Source organism: Sitophilus oryzae, unplaced genomic scaffold, assembly GCF_002938485.1.
Source record: "Sitophilus oryzae breed Bouriz unplaced genomic scaffold, Soryzae_2.0 scaffold_1059_pilon_pilon, whole genome shotgun sequence".
NCBI classification, from domain to species: Eukaryota; Metazoa; Arthropoda; class Insecta; order Coleoptera; family Curculionidae; genus Sitophilus; species Sitophilus oryzae.
The window spans coordinates 204,575-225,797 of NW_022145681.1; the positions used below are offsets into that span (position 1 = coordinate 204,575).

Here is a 21,223-nt window from a genome sequence, read left to right on the forward strand (position 1 = left end):
GTAATGCTTTAAATGGTCTTTAATTCTATACTTGAGATCCGTAATGATTTCCTTCGAGCATTTTTTCCCTCAATGGCATTAGAAAAAGCATCTCTTACTGAAGTGGAAATTTGTGGTCGCCGACGCGGATAAAAATTAGAAAGTTTTAATGAAATTTTCTGGTCAGTGAGTCTTCTTTTCCTTTAGTTTCGATCAGTTAGATGTTTTTTAAGACCCTTTTTACTTCAGTGGGTATTAGAGAGTGTAAAATTACTTTAAAAGTGTGGTGTAGAGTTGTTAAAACAAAAATTGCAAAAATGTATAATTATCCGTCGATTTTCAAACTCAATAGGACATGGCTAAAATGCAGGAAACGTTCTACTCTTACAAACATCGTCAGAAAAGGGTACGTTTCCAATATATACCGGGTGAAAACAGAGTCGTTGCTAAAGATTCTGTTTCATTGCATTTTATCGAAAAAATATTAGTAGATACAGACAAAATTAGTAGGAATTTAAACTTTTCTCTAATTCTGTACAGGTTGAGTCAAATTGGACGCTTTTAAAGGGAAACACCCTTTTCTATAGGGGATAGACCAAAACTAATACAGTGTCTGGAGCTCAATTTTTATCAAAAACATGATGGCCCAAACCGCACATTGATATCTGCTACTGTTTCGGAGTTACGGGGTGTTTTTCAAAGATGTGCATTTTTAACAAATCGCTGTAACTTTTGTGCAATGGAAAATTTTGTATTTTTATGAAAACATCTCCATATCACCATTCTACATAGAATTTAACGGTTTAAGTATAATTTTTTTTTAATTAACAATTTAAGAGTTATCAACAGAAAAAAATGACTTTTTATTTGAAACACCCTGTATATTTTTAACTAACTGAAAAGAACTTAAAATTACCTTTTCAAAAATATAGCATACCTGAGTTATCAACAGCAAAAGAGATTTTTTATTTGAGACATCCTGTATATTTTTAACTAACTGAAAAGAACTTAAAATTATCTTTTCAAAAATATAGCATACCTGACATTTTGTTATAGTCCCCATTGAAATACAAAATTTTTTAAAAGTTCGCCACTTTTAACTAGTAGGCTTTGGACCTCTTATTGATGATCTGCCCCTAATGGAACTCGAAACCATATTTTTCCAGTAAAACGAGGCACCGCCCCAGGACGCTGAAGTTATAAGAAAAGTTTTGCAGCTAATTTCGAGAACAATTGAATAGCTAACCAAGATCCCAGCCGTTGGCCGTCGAGGCCGCCGGACTTACTGCTTATGGATTTTTATCTTTGCAGAAGAATTAGGTTTCTTATTTTTAAATTGCCCGTATAATGTAGACAACTTCCCCTAGGAGATGCAAGACCTTGTCTTTGGTGGGGAAGCTCCTGGTCAGGTGCTGGGGGGAATCCCCTCTAGCATTTGGCTTGGTCTAAGAAGCATCTCACTCATCGTCTTGTCCCTGACTGTAGTGTCGTGGCCAGGGAATTGCACCAAGACATATAACGATACCGGGCGGGGCTACGGACAGCCTCAACCTTGGGACACTCCATTGTATTTTACCCCTTACTTCTACATGCGGGGCTCTGTAGAAGTGGGCCGACTGTCCCTAGCGACTCATAGGAACACTATGAGATCTGATAATAATAGTAATAAAAACATCACCGGTGAAGCTGTGGGGAAACCCCATAGCGACACTGGGAACAGTAACAATGAAAGTTCCAAGGGGCCAAACCCAAAGAGAACTACAGGAGAGGTGGCTGACACTTGCGTGAGACCATCCTCCGCAAGTGGCATACAAGCCACCACCTCCTCCAAGGGTCGGGAGCCTACCTCCTACCTCTAAACCCAACAGGCGACACAAGCTACCGTTTCGTCTACCCGGCCTGGGTCGTAGCTCCTCGACTGTGAGGGACACGGGTCTCCGTAGGAAGTCCTGGGACTGTATGATGAGTTATAACTCAAGAAAGGGGGACACAATAGATCTCTAAGGTCGCAGAGATTAACCCCCCTCCCACTTATTCTAATTCTAATGTAGACAAGAACTAGAAGCAGCTAGCGGTTATGCGTGGATATTATCTTTCACCCCCAAAAGTTAATGCATTCCGCTAGAAATGTTCAAAAACGGTCCCGTCTGTCCATAATAGAATACGGTTGATATGTCAAATACCTGTAGCAAAATCTCATATCTCGGTTTGCTAAATATAGTTTATGTTGTTAAATATAGTTGAAGTTGTTGTAAAATTCTGCATCTCCTATTGCAAATATTATTTTCGTTTCAATTGCTACTCACAACTAATTTTTTTTGCATTACACCCGTTCAAAGCCTACTTATTCAAATTGGGCGAATTTTTGTAAACTCTATATCTCGAAGAGGAATCGACCAAAATATCAAGTGTGTTATATTTTTGGAAAGGTAATTTTAAATTCTTTTCAATGAATTAAAAATATACAGGGTATCCCATATAAAAACTCAAATTTTCTGTTGATAATTCTTAAATTATTAATTTTAACAAAATTATACCTAAACCATTAAATTCTAGGTAAAAAAGGTGCTTTGGAAATGTTTTCCTAAAAATACAAAATTTTACTAAAAAAGTTACAGGGATTTGTTAAAAATGCATATTTTTGAAAAACAGCCCGTAACACCGAAATAGTAACAGATATCGATGTGCGATTTTTACCATCATGTATTTGATAAAAATTGAGCTCCAGACATCGATATTAGTTTTTGTCTATATACTATAGAAAAGGGTGTTCCCCATAAAAGCGTCAAATTTGGCCTACATTGTACATGTCTATTTGTGTATATATATATATGCCGTCTATATTGGCAAATAAATTAGGCATGGGTAATATTAAATCAGGGACAGTCGGTAGGATTTGTTACACAAATTACAAAGTATACAGGGTATTTTAAAAAAACGTGCCACCTCTCGTGGGAAGATTACTCACATAAAAATAAGATTTATTTTATATCAACATAGGTCCGATTCTGTTTTGTTTCGTAGATACAGGGGGTTAAAATCTTATTTTTTTTTTCGATTTAGTATAATTTTCTTCCAAGTGCTTTTAGTGTTTCCAATTAAATTTTGAGGGTAAAAGTTACTATAACTGTTACATATTTTAATGATAAAAAAGTGTCAAAGATAGATTTACCAGGGACATGTGAAAATCTATAACAAAATAATATACGTATGAGTATAGATAACATCTAAAACAAGTAAATATAAATATATTTTCTAACTAAGTGGTTAACAAGTAGAATGAATGCACAACATAAATTAATGATTTTTTAATAGATATTTACGATACAAGTGAGTTAACAGCATCATTGATACGCGCGTGAAAGTTGGACAACGAGTGCGTAGTACGAGTTGTGTAACTATAGTATCTTAATGGAGTTAACTCGCCTGTATTGTACAATATTTTATCTACGTCTAACTATAACAACAAACAATTAATTTTAAAAATTCTTGTACTTAACTATATATCTATCCTAAAAATCAATTACCTTAATACCTTTGTTCAAATAACACCATGCATGGCAATGTCAATATGATAGTAAATAATATTGATGTCACTAGTTTAAAAAATGATCGATTCGGAAAGTATTTCCTCTGACATTGAAGAAGAGGCATTCAGAGCCATTTCTATATTGCTTCCAGCAAGATCGAAACAGAAGTATCAATATACATACTCTAAGTATGAAAAATGATACACCCAAAAAAAGTAGACAACTATGGAAATGAAAAGGTACTCGTAACATATTTTTCCAATTTAGTGCAAAATAAATGTTTTACAATATTTTTTTCTCTTTGGTAGTCATCTAAACAAGGAGTGCGGCAATGAAAATGCGTGAGTTAAGAAGCTCTTAACTCACTCAAAATGCGTCAGTTAAGAGCTTCTTAACTCACTGACGTAGATAAAGTTTTTTTATGTAATTTTAATTTAATATATTATCATTTATTACCCCTTTAGGCTATACATAGTTTTAATGCATAATTTGCAATATGGTTCTACATACATAATAATATAACTCACACAAATAGAAGAGCCCGTTTAATTCACGTATTTTATTAGACGCTTTCCATCTAACCCAGTTCACAGAAATAATATATTAACGAAGAACACGCTGAATACGAACACAGAACGCCTAAGGCGATTTTGTTTTATTGTGCCGCTCGAAAATGGGATACGTGTGGTGAAACTTGTCGCAAAGCCACTGTAAATATACAAACATTAATCTTCAAATGAAAATTGTAAAACGCAATTACCGGCATGCCGATAGGACAGTGTCAAATTTGCTACCGTTAGTACAAAGAGAACGAACGTATGTGCGGCTTTAAAAACACTTACCGCATGTGAACATTTTTAACGCGAGAGGCAAACATTTCCAAAAACTAATTTTGAAAATTGGAGAGTGAAATTAACAACCAACTATTACGAAACGGATAACTATAATCACCAGATTATAATTATTAAATCCTGTTATATTTGACAAATAGTAAATATTCTACATCAAAAAACTGTTTGAGTAAATAAAGGGTGTTTCCAAAAAACATCATCCTCACGTAAAAATAAGATTTATTTTTCATATCAACATAGGTCCAATTTTGCTTTGTTTTGTAGGTACAGGGTATTAAAGTCTTAATAATTTTTCGATTTCTTATAATTTTCTTCTATGTACTTTTAGTGATTCGAATGAAATTTTGAGGGTAAAAGTTACTATGAGTAGAGTTAACTACAACCTACCCATCTAACAAGTTTAAATATCTCAAAAACCAAAGATTTTAAACATATTTAACCCTTAAAACAAATGCCTTTTTTTGGGCTCAAGAATCCAAAAATGAAATAAAATACCGGGTGTTCCATAAGAAAAAATATAATACCCATGTATAACTTTGGTATGGATCTTAGTTTTGAAACACCCTGTATATTTCATAACAATTTTAAATTGTGCATATTGCCTCTCCACATATACCCATGTAGAATGTAGAATGTTTAGGAGGGGAGCTAATCACCATTTCCCCACAGAATCTGCATTCGCCGTTATTTCTCAGCTTCAGCCTACTGAAGTGTTCGTTGAGGAGACAGTGTCCTGTTAGAAACCCTGTGACTAATAATAATATGTGACTATAATAAATGCCTTTTTTTTGGGCTCAACAATCCAAAAATGAAATAAAATACCGGGTGTTTCATAAGAAAAAATAATATAACTTTGGTATGGATCTTAGTTTTGAAACACCCTGTATATTTCATAATAATTTTAAATTGTGCATATTGCCTCTCCACATATACCCATGTAGAATGTAGAATGTTTAGGAGGGGAGCTATTCATCGCGATCTTATAAATCTATCGTGTTTCCCCTTTCTTGAATTATAACGAGTTATAACTCACCATACAGTATCAAGGCTTTAACAAAAGCCAGTATCTGAGACGGCTCCACAGAGACCAGCTCTCCATCCTCTACATCAGTCGTACCAAAGTTCATGGTACGAATCGTCGTCGTCTCGGCGCACTCAGTGATAAGGTGTTCTGGTGTTTCCCTATTTCCCCACAGAATCTGCATTTGCCGTTGTGTCCCCACAGAATCTGCATGGTCGTCGTCTCGGCGCACTCAGTGATAAGTTGTTCTGGTGTTTCCCTATTTCCCCACAGAATCTGCATTTGCCGTTGTTTCTCAGCTTCAACCTACTGAAGTGTTCGTTGAGGAGACAGTGTCCTGTTAGAAACCCCGTGACTAATAATAATATGTGACTATAATAAATGCCTTTTTTTTGGGCTCAAGAATCCAAAAATGAAATAAAATACCCGGTGTTTCATAAGAAAAAATAATATAACTTTGGTATGGATCTTAGTTTTGAAACACCCTGTATATTTCATAATAATTTTAAATTATGCACATTCCCTCTCCACATATACCCATAAAATATTTTGTTTCTACATCTTTCGGTTTTCGTATAATCAACCGAGGCGAATGAGGTGCGCCACCTTGTATATTAATAATAATAAAATTAAAGATCCGTCATATTTCTGCCTCAATTATTTTGAAACCAGCAGTAACCATTGTAAGAAAACAATTAATAACTAATTTATGACGTACAGACATATAAATTAAGAATAAAATAGTATAACGAAGAGAATCTTACTACTTTAGTTATGAAGACAATTAATATGAATCTCTAAAATATAATCCGCCATTATCTTGCCATAAAGCCATTATGCACCAACAATTTTCGCTCATGATATATGGATTTGAGAAAATGACAAAAGGCATTTAGCTTGGAGGAATCCCTCAACCCGCCTAGTCGACGTCTAACAAATCTACACCCGTCACTTACAATTAACTTGCTAATTTGCGGCTACGCGTGTTAGTTATATGATGTATGTTATTACAGTGATCATATAGAAGCTTGAAACAGATTCTTAACCACACGACATTTTTTATAAGTCAGTTTTGGAACTCTTTTTAGGGTTCCGTACCCAAAGGGTAAAAACGGGAACCCTATTACCCTTGTTTATATATTAATAGTTAGTCAATGTGCCTGTATAAGTCGATGCTGCCAACTGGTGGCAGAAATTAAAACGTAAAAAGGGGCGGAGACTATTGAATTTGGCAAAGAAGTAGGGACTAGGAATTCTTCGAATTTAATTCTCGGTAAAGAATAAAATATCTTATCTGCTTTGAACCGAATTTTTACCTCAAAAGCGTTATTTACATTTTTATTTTTGGATATGGATTTATATTTATTTTGATTTTCATGGCCCCCTTGTTAAATACTAAATTATTATATTAGGTATATATGTATATATTTTATTTCTAGATGGATAATTAAAAAAATATATGAAACTATACCTACCTACCTCTGTAACTTTGTAAAAAGTATGACGGATTTAACATAATGTTTTTTTTTAAATGTAACATCCTATTTTATTTTAGATCCTGCGTAAAATTATTACTTTTTTATGTATAATCCTTGTATAATGGTGTAACCTAAAACTAGTTTTCTAATATTTCAATTTGTTGATGAAGAAAAAATATTAGATACTATGTAGATATTTAAGGCAGATGCTACAGGGTGTTCAACATATATTAATGGTTAATTCTACGTATTTAAAATTAAAAAAATATCTGCAGACTCTTTCAATGACACAGCCTATACTGAGTGTTTTTTTTTAAAGTGGTTCACCTCTATAACTTTTTTATTTTTTCAGATTCCGAGAAAAAAACTAAATTGGGAATGTTAGTAGGTATATGACATAAATCGAGATTGATTCGTATTCAGTTAGTTTCGGTCACTTCCTGTTTCACCGGAAATGTATACATTTGATTTTTAAATGGTACCCTCGGTATTTTTTATACCGTAAGATCGAATAAAAACGGCGTCAGCGATGGCTATGAAATGAACATCGATGACATTTCTCATATAAATTTACATATAAAATGACAGCGCTTTTCATTTCATAGCCATTGCTGACGCCGTTTTTATTCGATCATACGGTACTTTATTTGATAGAAAATGACATTCTGAATAGAATGACAACTTTTGACATCAACAATCATATGTCAACTTTTGACATTTTCAATTAAATCAAAAATAGCATTTTAAAATTCAATCTAGTGTCATGGCTGTGTTAAAACCATTATTTTTTAATCAAGGATTAATCAAGGAGCTTTGGAAAAATTGATTTGGTCGTCTAATATTTTTTGTGTCTTTTCCTGGTCAGTTGAAATATGCCCATTTCGTATTTTAATCATAACTCAATTTTTTTTAATGAAACGAGAGTGGCTCATTAGCATATTTGGAAAAGCATTTTTTGATACCTAATAAATTTTGGTACCTAATTTTGGTAAATAATTTGGTACCACACACTCCGTATGTCGAGTCAAACTGTCGTTATCTTTACGACCGGTTACATGTTGTTTATTATCATGGCACTCTACTAGATTGAACTTTAAAATACTATTTTTTAAGTAAAAGAGTCAAAAGTTGACATTGAATTATTCTATTGAGAATGCCATATTCTGCAAAATAAAGTAAAAAAATACCGACGGTACCATTTAAAAACCAAAAGTTGTAGTCATTTCCGGTGAAACAAGAAATGACCGAAACTAATTGAATACATCAATCAAGCTACTTTTGAAAAACACCCGATATATTATAATTCTTTCTGATAGATTTTACAAAATCCTTCAACTTCTATTAAGAATGTCATATAACTAAATAAATCACTTTACTTAATGTTTAATAATAAATAATTTTTGTTTTGTCATATGGCAACTTGTTATAATGTAAATGAATTAAAAGAAGGATAAAATTCAGAACAGATTGCAAGCTGTTGAGTATAGGTGTACTTAATATACTTTCTTAACAAATGTTGAAAGGTTTTGTAAAATCACTAGAAAAAATAATAATATATATATCGGATCAGCCAAAAAAAATGTTTGAACACAGTGTAGCATCTAACTGCAAGTATTTTTACATATAAATATATTTTTTTTTCATCTCTGTAAAACACTCCTACCAAATTTGTGTAGTCCAACTTCGGAAACAACTGACAGTTAAGTAACATAGGAATAAAATTTTACTTTTTTTTTAAATTGTAAATACTTACTAACGTTATTTATAAAAAAAAGTTATAGAATTTTAGGCAGAATCGAAAATAAAATAAAAATGGAGTTTTGCATTAAAAAACATGTATCCGCCACATTTTTTGAAGCAACCAGTATACTCAAAAATAACATTTGAACTGTGTCTCTAAAGATTCTCTATACCCTTTTTTTTATTTTTTTGGAATTCCCAAAACAAACGAGATAATTAACTTTATTTCTTTCGTGATATCTCATTTTATAATATTTCGGAAGAATTAATCAGGTATCTTATTTTTATAATTATTAGAAATAAATCGGAATTAAAGGATAAGGGATATGTAAATATATACCATACGATAAAAAAAAACGGCCTCAGAGGTGGTTTGGAAATGAATATCGATGTCATTTGTACGTAAACAAATAGACGCCGTTTTTTTTCGCTCATACCGTATAAGAAAAAAAATTTAATAAAGCAAACGCATTTATTAATACATGTATATAGATTTACATGGTATGAAGAAATTCGCATTATGATCTCTGAAGGTCCCACCAATGCTTGGTTAAAGTGGCGAGTACGACCACTTAGCAGTCACACCTATAATAATTTAATAAAATATGAATATAATAAACAAACTTATTTCTTTTAGATTTTTTAAAAGCGAGTTATATGTGTTAAGTGGTTTTTGATTATTTTAGCTAATTTTTTAGACATATGATTATTTTAGACCAAATTGTCTGCCCACTCAAACGTCTTTCAAAATTATAATGTAGGAAATTCTTAATATGTTTTAATTGGGAATACTTTTTAGAAAGTTTCATTTTCACCAAACAAAACTACGTGTGTATAATAAATTGCAGTATAATCAACTATAATGCACGATATATACTGGGGGCGTCAAAACTAGATGTTGGGTTTTCTCAATTATTTCGAACAGAAGTCCAATTTTTCTCCAAAAATTTTGTCCAACTTTGTTTGAAAAATAATTTTTAAATCCATAATCGATGTTTATACAGCAATGTCCTCTTTTAGAATAGATAATTATTTTCAGCTGCATCGATAAAATAAATCATATTTACTGATGCCAAGTAAAAAAATAATTAGGAAATTATTTTAGACATCTAATTCTTAATTTTTGTCGCTGATAAATAGATACATCACTTTTGACGACAAACCTACTAATAAAAATTGCGTAAAACAAATCATGTTTATTCGCAAAGAGACAATTGAAAACAATTTAATAACTATTAATTTGGGATATAGATCTTAATAAAACAAAAGTTGCATAAAAGCTTTGTTGATTTATGATATAAAAATACAGTGTTTCATTTGAAATAGCAAAAGAAAAATATAATATCTAGTTTTGACTCATCCTGTATATAATAAACAATTTAGTCTATTTTAATATTATTATATGAATTATATAATTATTAATTATTAACTTAAATTAGTTCAGTAAAAAACGTCGATATTACCTATTTTTAACAACTTAGAAAGAGGGCTTTAAATATATATTTTATTATATAAACAATAAAATTCAATCAAAAAGGGTCAAAATATATTCTTTGGTCAAAATGAACTCTATACGACTACGACATTATGGTATTTTTTGGAATGACAATTTAATAACAAATCAAGCAAAAATACAAAATATAGCCTTTCTTTTCACAAACTCATAACCTTTGCTCATAACTAATAACTTTAAAAGTAAATATATATTTGAATCATCCTGTATATCTATAAAAAATACCTCCCTGTCAAATTTACGCTACTTTTGCAAGCATATTTTACAAAAAATATGATTTGAGTGAAAATATAAAATAGGAAATCTGATATGAAGCTTTATCTAAACACAGGGTTGACTGTAGATAAACAATATTTTACGTTATCAAGTTATTAAGAAAAATTCTCGGAAAAATTATAAAATACACAATATATCTGACAATTCCAAAAAAGCAAAGTGAGAAATGAAACAATTTATAGCATAAAATCAGTATTTTTTTTAAACTTTTAAGCAAACTGGGCATTATCGTTTAATCTATCTATCAATCTATCAAATGTTTATTATTAAACTTATCTCAGACTCTATAACATTTTTTCCCAAGAGTGATTTAAAACAAATTTATATGAATTTAGAAATAAATATGAACAGTATTTACTTACCTGTAAAACAGATGCTTTTTGCTTAATTAAATATGTTGGAAAATATTATCCAGTAGGTACAAATACACAACACTTAAACACAACAAAATAAACTAATAAAATAATAGTTTCTAATCCAAATTTCACAAATACTGTTTATGTTTCTTCGCGAGGACGAAAAAACTGAATTTTTAATTACTCAGATATGCATTAAGGTATATTTCAATTCAAAAGCTTATAAATATTTATTTTTATAAGACATAACCTAAACGAAACGAAATTACAAGTCGAGAAAGATCAACAAAACTGCCGAATTTAGAAGCGAATATAACTTTTTCCTTTTTCTTGTCACAGTTGAAACAAACAAGGATAAAGCTATTTTCGTAAAACATGGGTGAAACGTGCTAATAAGTGGCCCAATAGATGTGACCTCGCGCCCTTCCATTTTTGAACGATGGGCGGGTTTAACGGATTCCCCTCAAAGAAAATCGTAGGGGAATACAAAAATTCAGAACGGGCAAGGCGCCACCTAGAAGACGGGCTTGTACTAAGCCCTCATTGTACATCTATTTATACATAATCAAGGCTATTACTAAGACTTCCCTATCCGTTCGTCCGTTTGTCACAAAGGTCTATCTTATGAACCGTTATCGCTAGACAGTTGAAATTTTCACAGATAATGTGTCTATGTTGCCGCTATAACAACAAATACTAAAAACAGAATTAAATAAATGTTTATAAATAAAAAAGTACTTTCACTAAACATTATCTTTTAAGTAAGAATTTTGCATAGAATCTTCTTTCAAGTCCTCAGTGGCCGCGTGGTTAAAGCGTTAGGACTTTACGCTGCTATGACGTTGGAGCCGTAGTAAGGCAGGTTCGAATCCTAGTCAAGGCGACTTCTTTTTAATCGTTTTTTTTTTATTTTTACATATTTTTACATATTCATTTTTACTTTTTACATATTTATTATTGATTATTACAATGAGTGAATTTTTGATATAATTCTCAAGTGAATTTGCAAAACCTGACGTTCGGAACCTATTTAACTTTTCTACAACCATGTATTTATTCAACTACATAAATAGGTACAAAGCAAAATAACTTTCTTAAAGACTACATTAAAAACAGCATCTTAAAATGAATTTTCAAATATTAGATCGAAAATACGTGTATACTAGGAGGATTATGAGGTGTCTATAATAAATTAATATTAGATATGCCTTAATAAACGTTTGATTTCATAAATGTTCAACTTTAAATTTTACATATCTACTATTTCTCTCTTGTATTCACCAAAGATAATTACCAAGTACATTCATGTCTCATGTTTCATGTAATACCTAGTATATTACTGATATAGCAATACTAGACTACCTAGGGTTGAAAGTTTCAGTAAAATGCAAGAAAAATTAAAAATATAGGTAGCTGAAATATTAATAACATCTATAACTAAACTTAAAGTAATAAAATAAGTAATAAGTAAAATGGGGTATAATTAAAAAAATGTATATATGAAAAATATAAATTATACATTTATGAAATAATCTATAGTCTATAGAGGTACCTCTGAAAAACTGAAAAACTTTTGAAGACTTTTTTTTACCTTTCCACATAAAATGTCTTGAATATACCTGTATACACCTGATATATTTTTTATTACATAATAAACAATGAAATTATTAAATTACTGTTCGACTTATGCATATGTTTAATATTTTTAATTAAAAAGCGCAACAAAATATTTCTACGCACAAAAATAAAAATCATGTTTGAAAACCACCGTTCCACGTTTCGGCTTGATCAAGAAGTTTAATGAGAATAAAATAACACATATTCAACATAACTAAATACTAAATAACACATAACTCTAGAAATTTTATTCCTCAGGAGGACCATAGATAGATATTTATTTAACTGTTAATTTTAACAATAAAATTTTACTTTTTACGTGAAAAACTGCCTGTTTGTGCTGAGGGTCGCAGCCATCTTTTTTCGCAAGCGAAATCGACCCTTATCAACCGACTACGGTAGCGCCCTCTCTTCGAGACCTCTTGAACCACGAGGCGATTTATATCACCGAAATCCGAAATCGAAAAATCCGAACAATTACTTTAAACTCAAATCTGTCTCCATAAAAACTTTTTTACTGTATAAAAATACCTACTACCTTAGAATTTATATGGTAATTACCTTAGTATTTATCTCGATTTTTTTCTAGCCATTTTTAAAATACCTTTTAGAAGAGATTTGTTCAGATAATGTGTTGGCTCACAACCTTTTCCTGTTATTCTTCTGGAGTCTGTAACTTGTAGGGGTGATATGACGCTTCTTTTCAGCACTGCTTTTTTTTTCGCTATTACCTTCGAGCACTAGAGCTAGCAGAATGATCCCTCCGGTTTTCTTTTCGCGCTTCGCCGATCCGACGACGATATCCGAAATCCGACGGCGACCCGTATCTGAGACGACCGAAAAGATCCTCGAAACCGACGCATTTACGACACGATATGGTCAAAGGTCAAAGTCAAGTCAATAGTCGTCAGTAAGTCAGAAATACGCCGTTACGGCCTAAGAACGCTGGATTAAACTCATCGCCACTTCTGATGTAATCGGGAGATTAATATATTTAACTGAAATTGATATTTAAAATATAATTCTAACTAGCTTGACAAACAATGTCTTCTCTGGGCCGAAATCAATAATCTCTGACATTCAACTGTTTCCAAAGCCTACTACTCCGCTACTCGCCAACATCAGCGGACACGGGGTGCAGGCACGGCGTGAAAAGGACTGCCTATCATAAGGATCATAGGCGTCGATAACAGAATCAAATAAAATAAAAGGTTCAGATCAATTAATGATAGTGATATCAATATAGGACAGCCTGTATAACACAAAAATGTTTTAACTAAAATTAAAAACGAGCATCTTTTGCATAATCTCTTTGCAAATTTGATACAAGCAAAATCAAATTTTTAATGTCTAAATTATTTAAATTGATTTTGTAAAGGCTATTCATTTCTAGTGAATAAAATTAAACAATATGAAGGTTTAAAATGTCACCAAGGTTTAAATTTACACTGTGAACAAATAATCGCAAAAATAAGTCTCTACAAACATTATAGACCGATATAGTCTAAAAATAATTATTGTTTTAATAAAGTTTATGATTCAAAAATTATTTCTGTTTCTTATAAAGGTATAACGTTCTTTTTAAAATAATTAGGGACTAATTATTATTTTCAGGACGGTCTTGGAAAATAGTCTGTTAATAGAAATAAAAGGAGTTACACAATATGTTTCAAAAAAAATATGGTGATAATTGATAACAGAAAATGTTCGTACACAGGTCGATAAACACACAGAGTTTTTTACATAACACAATAATATTTGTTTGGATTTGCAAAAAGAAATTAGTATGCACAAAAAAATTGTTTTTTATGTTTAACAATTTATACAGAGGAGTTTAAAAGAAACCATTTAATTAATTTCGTGTTGTGTTGACTATATTTTATGTTATGGTTTTAGTAAAGCCCCCCCCTTCAGGATTTTACCAGAAGATAGAGTGTCGGAGGAATAAAAAGTTTAAATAATTACTTTTGTTCGGCCTCAAAAAAAAATAAATAAATAAAAAGAAATAGGAAGTTTGAAATACCAAAAGCTGTAACTTCAGACAATAGCAATTAAAAAAAATAAAGTTTATCAATATAAGAAATCAGACTGTTTTGCAACAAAAATAAAATAAATTAGCATTGAACGCAATGTCCTCACAACATTCTACTTCCTAAAAAAAATATTTATTCTGAATGTTCTCTTTGGAAACAGTATATGACTTCACTTTTTGAATGATTATTATTTTGTTCCATGATTTATTCGCTAATCTCTTTTATTGAAATCTGTTTTAGTGACATGTAAGACATACTTAAAGTGCTTCATGAATTATAAAATTATAAATGAATTGGGAGATATTATCAAGATTCTAGAACCCTAGAGAGAGCAAGGTGTCTCTTTTGGTAGCACAGCCGAGTAGAGTCATTTACAGATGATAAGTTTGCTGAGCGATTTGGAATATGAAGTTTAGAATATGAAGTATCTGTTTCTTTTATATAGAAACAAATTGAGCAACTACCTACTACTTATATAGTTGGAACTTGATTTCAACCATCATATGTATCCTTTCAAGTCATCACACCATTATTCACTCTGTACTATTTATTTAACAAAATTTTTAATGCATTTAAAAAAAAATCGAATTTAATTAAATTAAAATATAATTTCCAATCTGTAGTGTTCATCAACACTAAAGTATCAGAAAAAAACAAAATAATAATTTATGTTTATTACTTATGAATAGCAGTTAGGTACAGATATCAATTTCATTGCCTCCAGCTTTCATGGAATGTTGCAAATTTGACTGCTGTATATAGTTTATCAAAACTCAATAATTTCTTATTAAAAACAATTGAGTAAATATCATTTCCTATTTAACCACAACAGAGTTCAAGCAAAAACACTCAAATTGCACCCTGTATGTTTACAGGATAAAATTTTCTTTTTAATTAAAAATACCAAGAATTAAATATGACTAAGTACTTGCTAAACAAAGAGGATCAGAATATCATCAATATTTCTAATATTTCTATATTTTGTTTTAAAGACAACTGCGATAGTTTAATAAAATGTTCGAAGCATATTGATAAAAACTAAAGTTCTTTGGTAAAAAAAATAACTTTGGTAAAAAAAACCTGTTACAAACAAATTACTGCATACAATTAACACTGTATTTCGTACAAGGAATTATAAAAAAAATATACCAGTCTCTCATGAAGTTGACTATTATTAGTAAATTGATATTTGATATTTAAAACTGCATAAAAAAAAACATCTCCAGTTTAAACAAAAGTTTCAGTTTTAATTAATTTTAAATTTTACAGGAAGGTATAAAAATTAGAACTAAATGTTTTTATACTTTTAGCAACACGTAACTTTTAGCAACACGTGTAAAAGCACAGGGTTACAATGCTGCAACCCATATTAATTAATTAATGTTTGGCTTCGATAATGATCATTGAGGATCTTTGGTTGCAGGGGATTATGGGCCCAATCCTCTTCAACTGGGTTCTGATTGGTGGTCTATTTGAATCTAAACTTTTCAGTAAAAATAGTAAATAAAAAAAATAATAATTAAAAATAAAAACGAAATATCTTTAGTATTAAAAAATAATTGGAATATTATTCATTAATACTTATTAAAATAGGGTCAAAATATGAATCGATTGAAAATATACTTGGTTGGTTACTGTATGAAAAGCAAGGTGAATTTAATTCTCATATTTGGAGAAGTGTGATTTAAAACTGCAAACAGAAGTAAAAGAAAAATAAATCAGTTTATGAAAGCTTTTAGCAGATAAATATTTCTAAATAATAAAAAAAAATTACAGTTCCATAGTAAATAAAATTTTCAGTCAAAAACTAAATGAAATCTATGCAATAATCAAAGAGCAAATGAGTTTGTAATAAATAATTAATTCTGACAATTGGGGTACTACAAAATACAGTATCTGCCATAATGTGACGTCTAATATTAAAAAAAAAGAAATCTAACGTCTAATATAAAATACTCTTTGACTTTATGGATTCACTTAAGGCGAACAATTATTAAGTAGATATAAAGTTTTGTATGTTTCAACATTCAATTCCTTAGAACCATAAAAAGGGACATCCATTTGCAACGATGCTAGTAAGGTCAGGATGAACGAACGTTCTTTTAAAGTTACAATTTACTCTTAATACAACAATTTAAAAGTGGATTAGGTTTTCCCCACTTTACTTATTTTCATTCTTACTTACTATTAAAAATAAAACAAAAATCAAAATTTAAGTAGATCAGGATTAAATGTTTAGATGGTGTTAATATAAGCAAATACTTTAGCAGCCAGTATAAGGCGTGTATTGTCAGTTGCTATATTTTGAAATTTGATTATTAATTATTTTATTAAGGATTAGATTCTGGTCTTTGTTAAGATGAAATTATGAGATTTATTTTTGAATATAAAACACAACGAAGGCATTACTGATTAAAACCTAAAAATAAGTAGAGCTCTAATGCGAGCATAAAACCTAAAAATAAGTAGAGCTCTAATGCGAGCATAAAACCTAAAAATAAGTAGAGCTCTAATGCGAGCATAAAACCTAAAAGTAAGTAGAGCTCTAATGCGAGCATAAAACCTAAAAATAAGTAGAGCTCTAATGCGAGCATAAAACCTAAAAATAAGTAGAGCTCTAATGCGAGCATAAAACCTAAAAATAAGTAGAGCTCTAATGCGAGCATAAAACCTAAAAGTAAGTAGAGCTCTAATGCGAGCATAAAACCTAAAAAATAAGTAGAGCTCTAATGCGAGCATAAAACCTAAAAATAAGTAGAGCTCTAATGCGAGCATAAAACCTAAAAATAAGTAGAGCTCTAATGCGAGCATAAAACCTAAAAGTAAGTAGAGCTCTAATGCGAGCATAAAACCTAAAAATAAGTAGAGCTCTAATGCGAGCATAAAACCTAAATATAAGTAGAGCTCTAATGCGAGCATAAAACCTAAAAGTAAGTAGAGCTCTAATGCGAGCATAAAACCTAAAAATAAGTAGAGCTCTAATGCGAGCATAAAACCTAAAAGTAAGTAGAGCTCTAATGCGAGCATAAAACCTAAAAATAAGTAGAGCTCTAATGCGAGCATAAAACCTAAAAATAAGTAGAGCTCTAATGCGAGCATAAAACCTAAAAATAAGTAGAGCTCTAATGCGAGCATAAAACCAAAAAAATAAATAAGGCTCTAATGCGAGCATAAAAACTTAAAAATAAGTAAAGCTCTAATGCGAGCATAAAAACTTAAAAATAAGTAAAGCTCTAATGCGAGCATGAAAACTTAAAAACAAATAGAGCTCTAATGCGAGCATAAAAATTTAAAAATAAGTAGTGCTCTAATGCGAGCATAAAAACTTAAAAATAAATAAAGCTCTAAAGCGAGCATAAAAACTTAAAAATAAGTGAAGCTCTAATGCGAGTATAAAAACTTAAAAATCAGTAAAGCTCTAATGTGAGCATATAAACTTAAAAATAAATAAAGCTCTAATGCGAGCATAAAAACTTAAAAACAAATAAAGCTCTAATGCGAGCATAAAAACTTAAAAATAAATAAAGCTCTAATGCGAGCATAAAAACTTAAAAATAAGTAAAGCTCTAATGCGAGCATAAAAACTTAAAAATAAGTAAAGCTCTAATGCGAGCATAAAAACTTAAAAACAAGTAAAGCTCTAATGCGAGCATAAAAACTTAAAAATAAGTAAAGCTCTAATGCGAGCATAAAAACTTAAAAACAAATAAAGCTCTAATGCGAGCATAAAAACTTAAAAATAAGTAAAGCTCTAATGCGAGCATAGAAACTTAAAAATAAATATTTTTTTTTTCTCTTTTTTTTTATTTTTTTTATTTATCTTTTCAGAAGCAATAAAGGAGGGAAGTCGAGGACGACCGGAAAGTAGGATGGCCGAGTGTTATGATTTTTATGAGTACCTTGTTTATATAGTGTATTGTTATGATTAACAAATTATGGTTTATGTATTATGTCAGATTGTATTATTCATAATGCATGGTTTTTATGACAGAGGCGATAGAATGTTACGGGAGATAAGATTGGGAGTGAGGCGTCCGCAGCAGTCAGTCGGTACCGTGCGCTCGCACGATATACATGTTTGTGTCGTAATCTTAAGTACTAAAATGTAATAAAGAAGTTATGAGGGAAATCCAGTGTTTTATTTGAAAATACAAGATCTATTGTTACAATATATTTGTACATAAAATAAAATAGACTAGAGAGTCAATTAATTAATATTGACGTAATTACTAAATAAGTACAAGATTTTTTTTCTAATTATTTTAGTGTATTTTTAGTCACCTAATTATAAAGGAGAGATATCCAACCATTGCATTATTTTACTCACAAATAAATGTTTTATGGTTTTTATTATAAAACAACGATTAATTTATTATACACCCCTTAACCCAAACACTCCAAGGAAGATATTTCGTGACCCCTTATTTAAAGTGGACAAGCTTTATTAGTCAATGTTTTAATTACCCAGCGTCTTTAATAAAAATCTAATGTAATTTTTCATAGAAATGATCTGACATAAAAAGCAAATTTTATCAAAAAACTTTTTGATTATCTACAAGGAGTAAACCGCTGACAAATGTCTGTATACTAATGCCAAAAATTCAAATTAAATACCAAAATTTCTCATATAATGCCCCACTAATGTCAAGCTGATTCCAATATAATACCACTAATACTACGAATAATATGTAACACATTAAAAAAGTAAAAACATGTCATGGCGGAAGATATTCAGGTGGCATTTCACACATTTATCTATTAAAATCGAGATTAAAATAATAAACTTGTGTAACATGTTATACACGAGATAGAAAGTTTCAGAATCGATTAATACGCAATACGCTACGCAGTCAACTTATTCCTATGCGCGGATGAGCGTCTTCAAGACTCTTCCTTCGGCCAGGGTCACGACGCCGCCGAAGAGGACTCGGCCTACGTTTGGCTAAACAGGCTGGACACGGTGGAGTACGATATTGGCGAGTCTGAATATTTATAAAAATTTGCAAAGTAAAATATGTTGGAAAAATAATTAATCCATACATATATAAAAGCTCAAAGGGTTTTTTTGTTGCATCCATCCCGCCGAAACCGCTTTACCAATATTGATTCTTTTTTTAAATGAAAGGTATATATGTGTAGATTTGTTATGAAGTATTTTTATAGTGCTTAATGACTATTTATTTGTGTAAAACGACTAAATACTAAAACATACCTGAAAAACACCTTACCACAATACCTCCAGAAATAAATTATTTGTCATTGTCAGTGGTGTATCAGTTAGATTATATATTACGTTTTTAGATATTTTAGAGTGAGTTCATGCCGCCAGCTTTAGATACATAAATATTAGCACAAAGGTTCGTTTAAACGACATTAGTGAATTAGCTACACAAAGCGATTTTAGGAAATTCATCCTCTTAGAGAGTAAAATTATCTTGAAACAGTTTGTTGTATGAAAATTCCTTACTATTTGGTCCAGAAGAATGAAGTCCTACAAAAAGAATTAGAAGAAATTTTTGAAATTCATCAACCAAATGGGTAAAGTTAGTAAAAATTTATATAAAACTTGGTGACCTATGGATTATACACATAAAAATTGGCACAAAGGTAAAGCGAATTTATGAAATTTATACCCTTAGGGAGTAGAATAGGGAATGAAAGTTTGCTGTACGAAAATGCAATATTATAACATTATAAACCAGACAGTATAAAATTTTATACAAGTGTTTATTTAGTGACATCATAACGAAATATATCTTCCTCAATTATCCTTCAAAGAATAAAAAATAACTTATAAAGAGAGTATTAGTGCTCTTAATAAATAAAAAAAAGATGAAAAATAAAAAACATCTATGCTCACTAGCTCTCTATAAAGAAGTAAAAAATCATTTAAATCAATTCATGAACGATTCGAGGTGTAACGCGAACGTAGTCGCGAGAAAAAGCTAGTAATTTATTAAATTATTTTATTAAACTCATTAATTTTCATTGAAAAGGAATTTTTGTAATTCGCCACTATATTAGTTAAAAACTAAGAAACTCATATCAAATTTCAGTTTTGCGATTTTGACTTATATTTTGTTACAAAATCTGAACACATTTTAAAAGAAAAAAAGTTTTTGATAATATTTGTGTAGATTGACTACAAGTTGTATAACATAAATTTCTACGACCGGTCTACCTAGTGGTCTGCAGCATCGCCTTGTGGTGCAAACGTGGGTCTGTTAATCTGTGACGTGACGCACAACAGCCAAGAAAAACAGAAGCGTGGCTAAGAATTTAGTAATTTAAAAAAAGTCTTTTAGATACAGTAGTAGGTATTAAAAAGTTTTGTGTTTAAATGGGGTTTGCCTTTAACATTTAAAAAATTATATCGTAAAGTGTAACTTTCCGTAAGAATTCTTTTTTTTGCTTGCTTGTTTTACGGATAGGCGCGATCGCATAATTATTATTGATAATGTTTTATTTAATTTTAACATTACTACTTTTTCAGTGAATCTTTAAATCTGTTGTTTTTTGTTAAGTTCGTTATTTAAACATATGTATGTAATACACTCATATTAACACTAATCATATTTTTACGTTTTTATTCATCATTTTCAATGCCCCCCCGGTTGCATCTTTGTAAAGGATTGTGAATTTTTAAATTTCAGGGTTCAAAATATACTACCCCTAAAAATATTTGCACTTATTTAAGACCCATCCTGTATAATCTACAGATCGACGACGTTCCGATGTCCGATCTAACAATAAGTAATCCGATTCTATAAGAAATTAATAATTTCAAGTTTCAAATTGTTTCGAACTTAAAAAAATGAAATCTCTATTT

General features: G+C 30.5%; 1 long non-coding RNA gene across 1 annotated transcript; it reads right to left on the bottom strand.

Annotated features, from left to right (window-relative positions):
• Positions 1 to 9,057: 9,057 nt before the first annotated feature.
• LOC115876416 lies at positions 9,058 to 10,896 on the bottom strand. The gene is made up of 2 exons (XR_004049137.1): positions 10,751 to 10,896; positions 9,058 to 9,184 (listed from the first exon to the last, which is right to left on the bottom strand). It is a non-coding gene; the product is annotated as an uncharacterized LOC115876416 (long non-coding RNA).
• Positions 10,897 to 21,223: the final 10,327 nt, after the last annotated feature.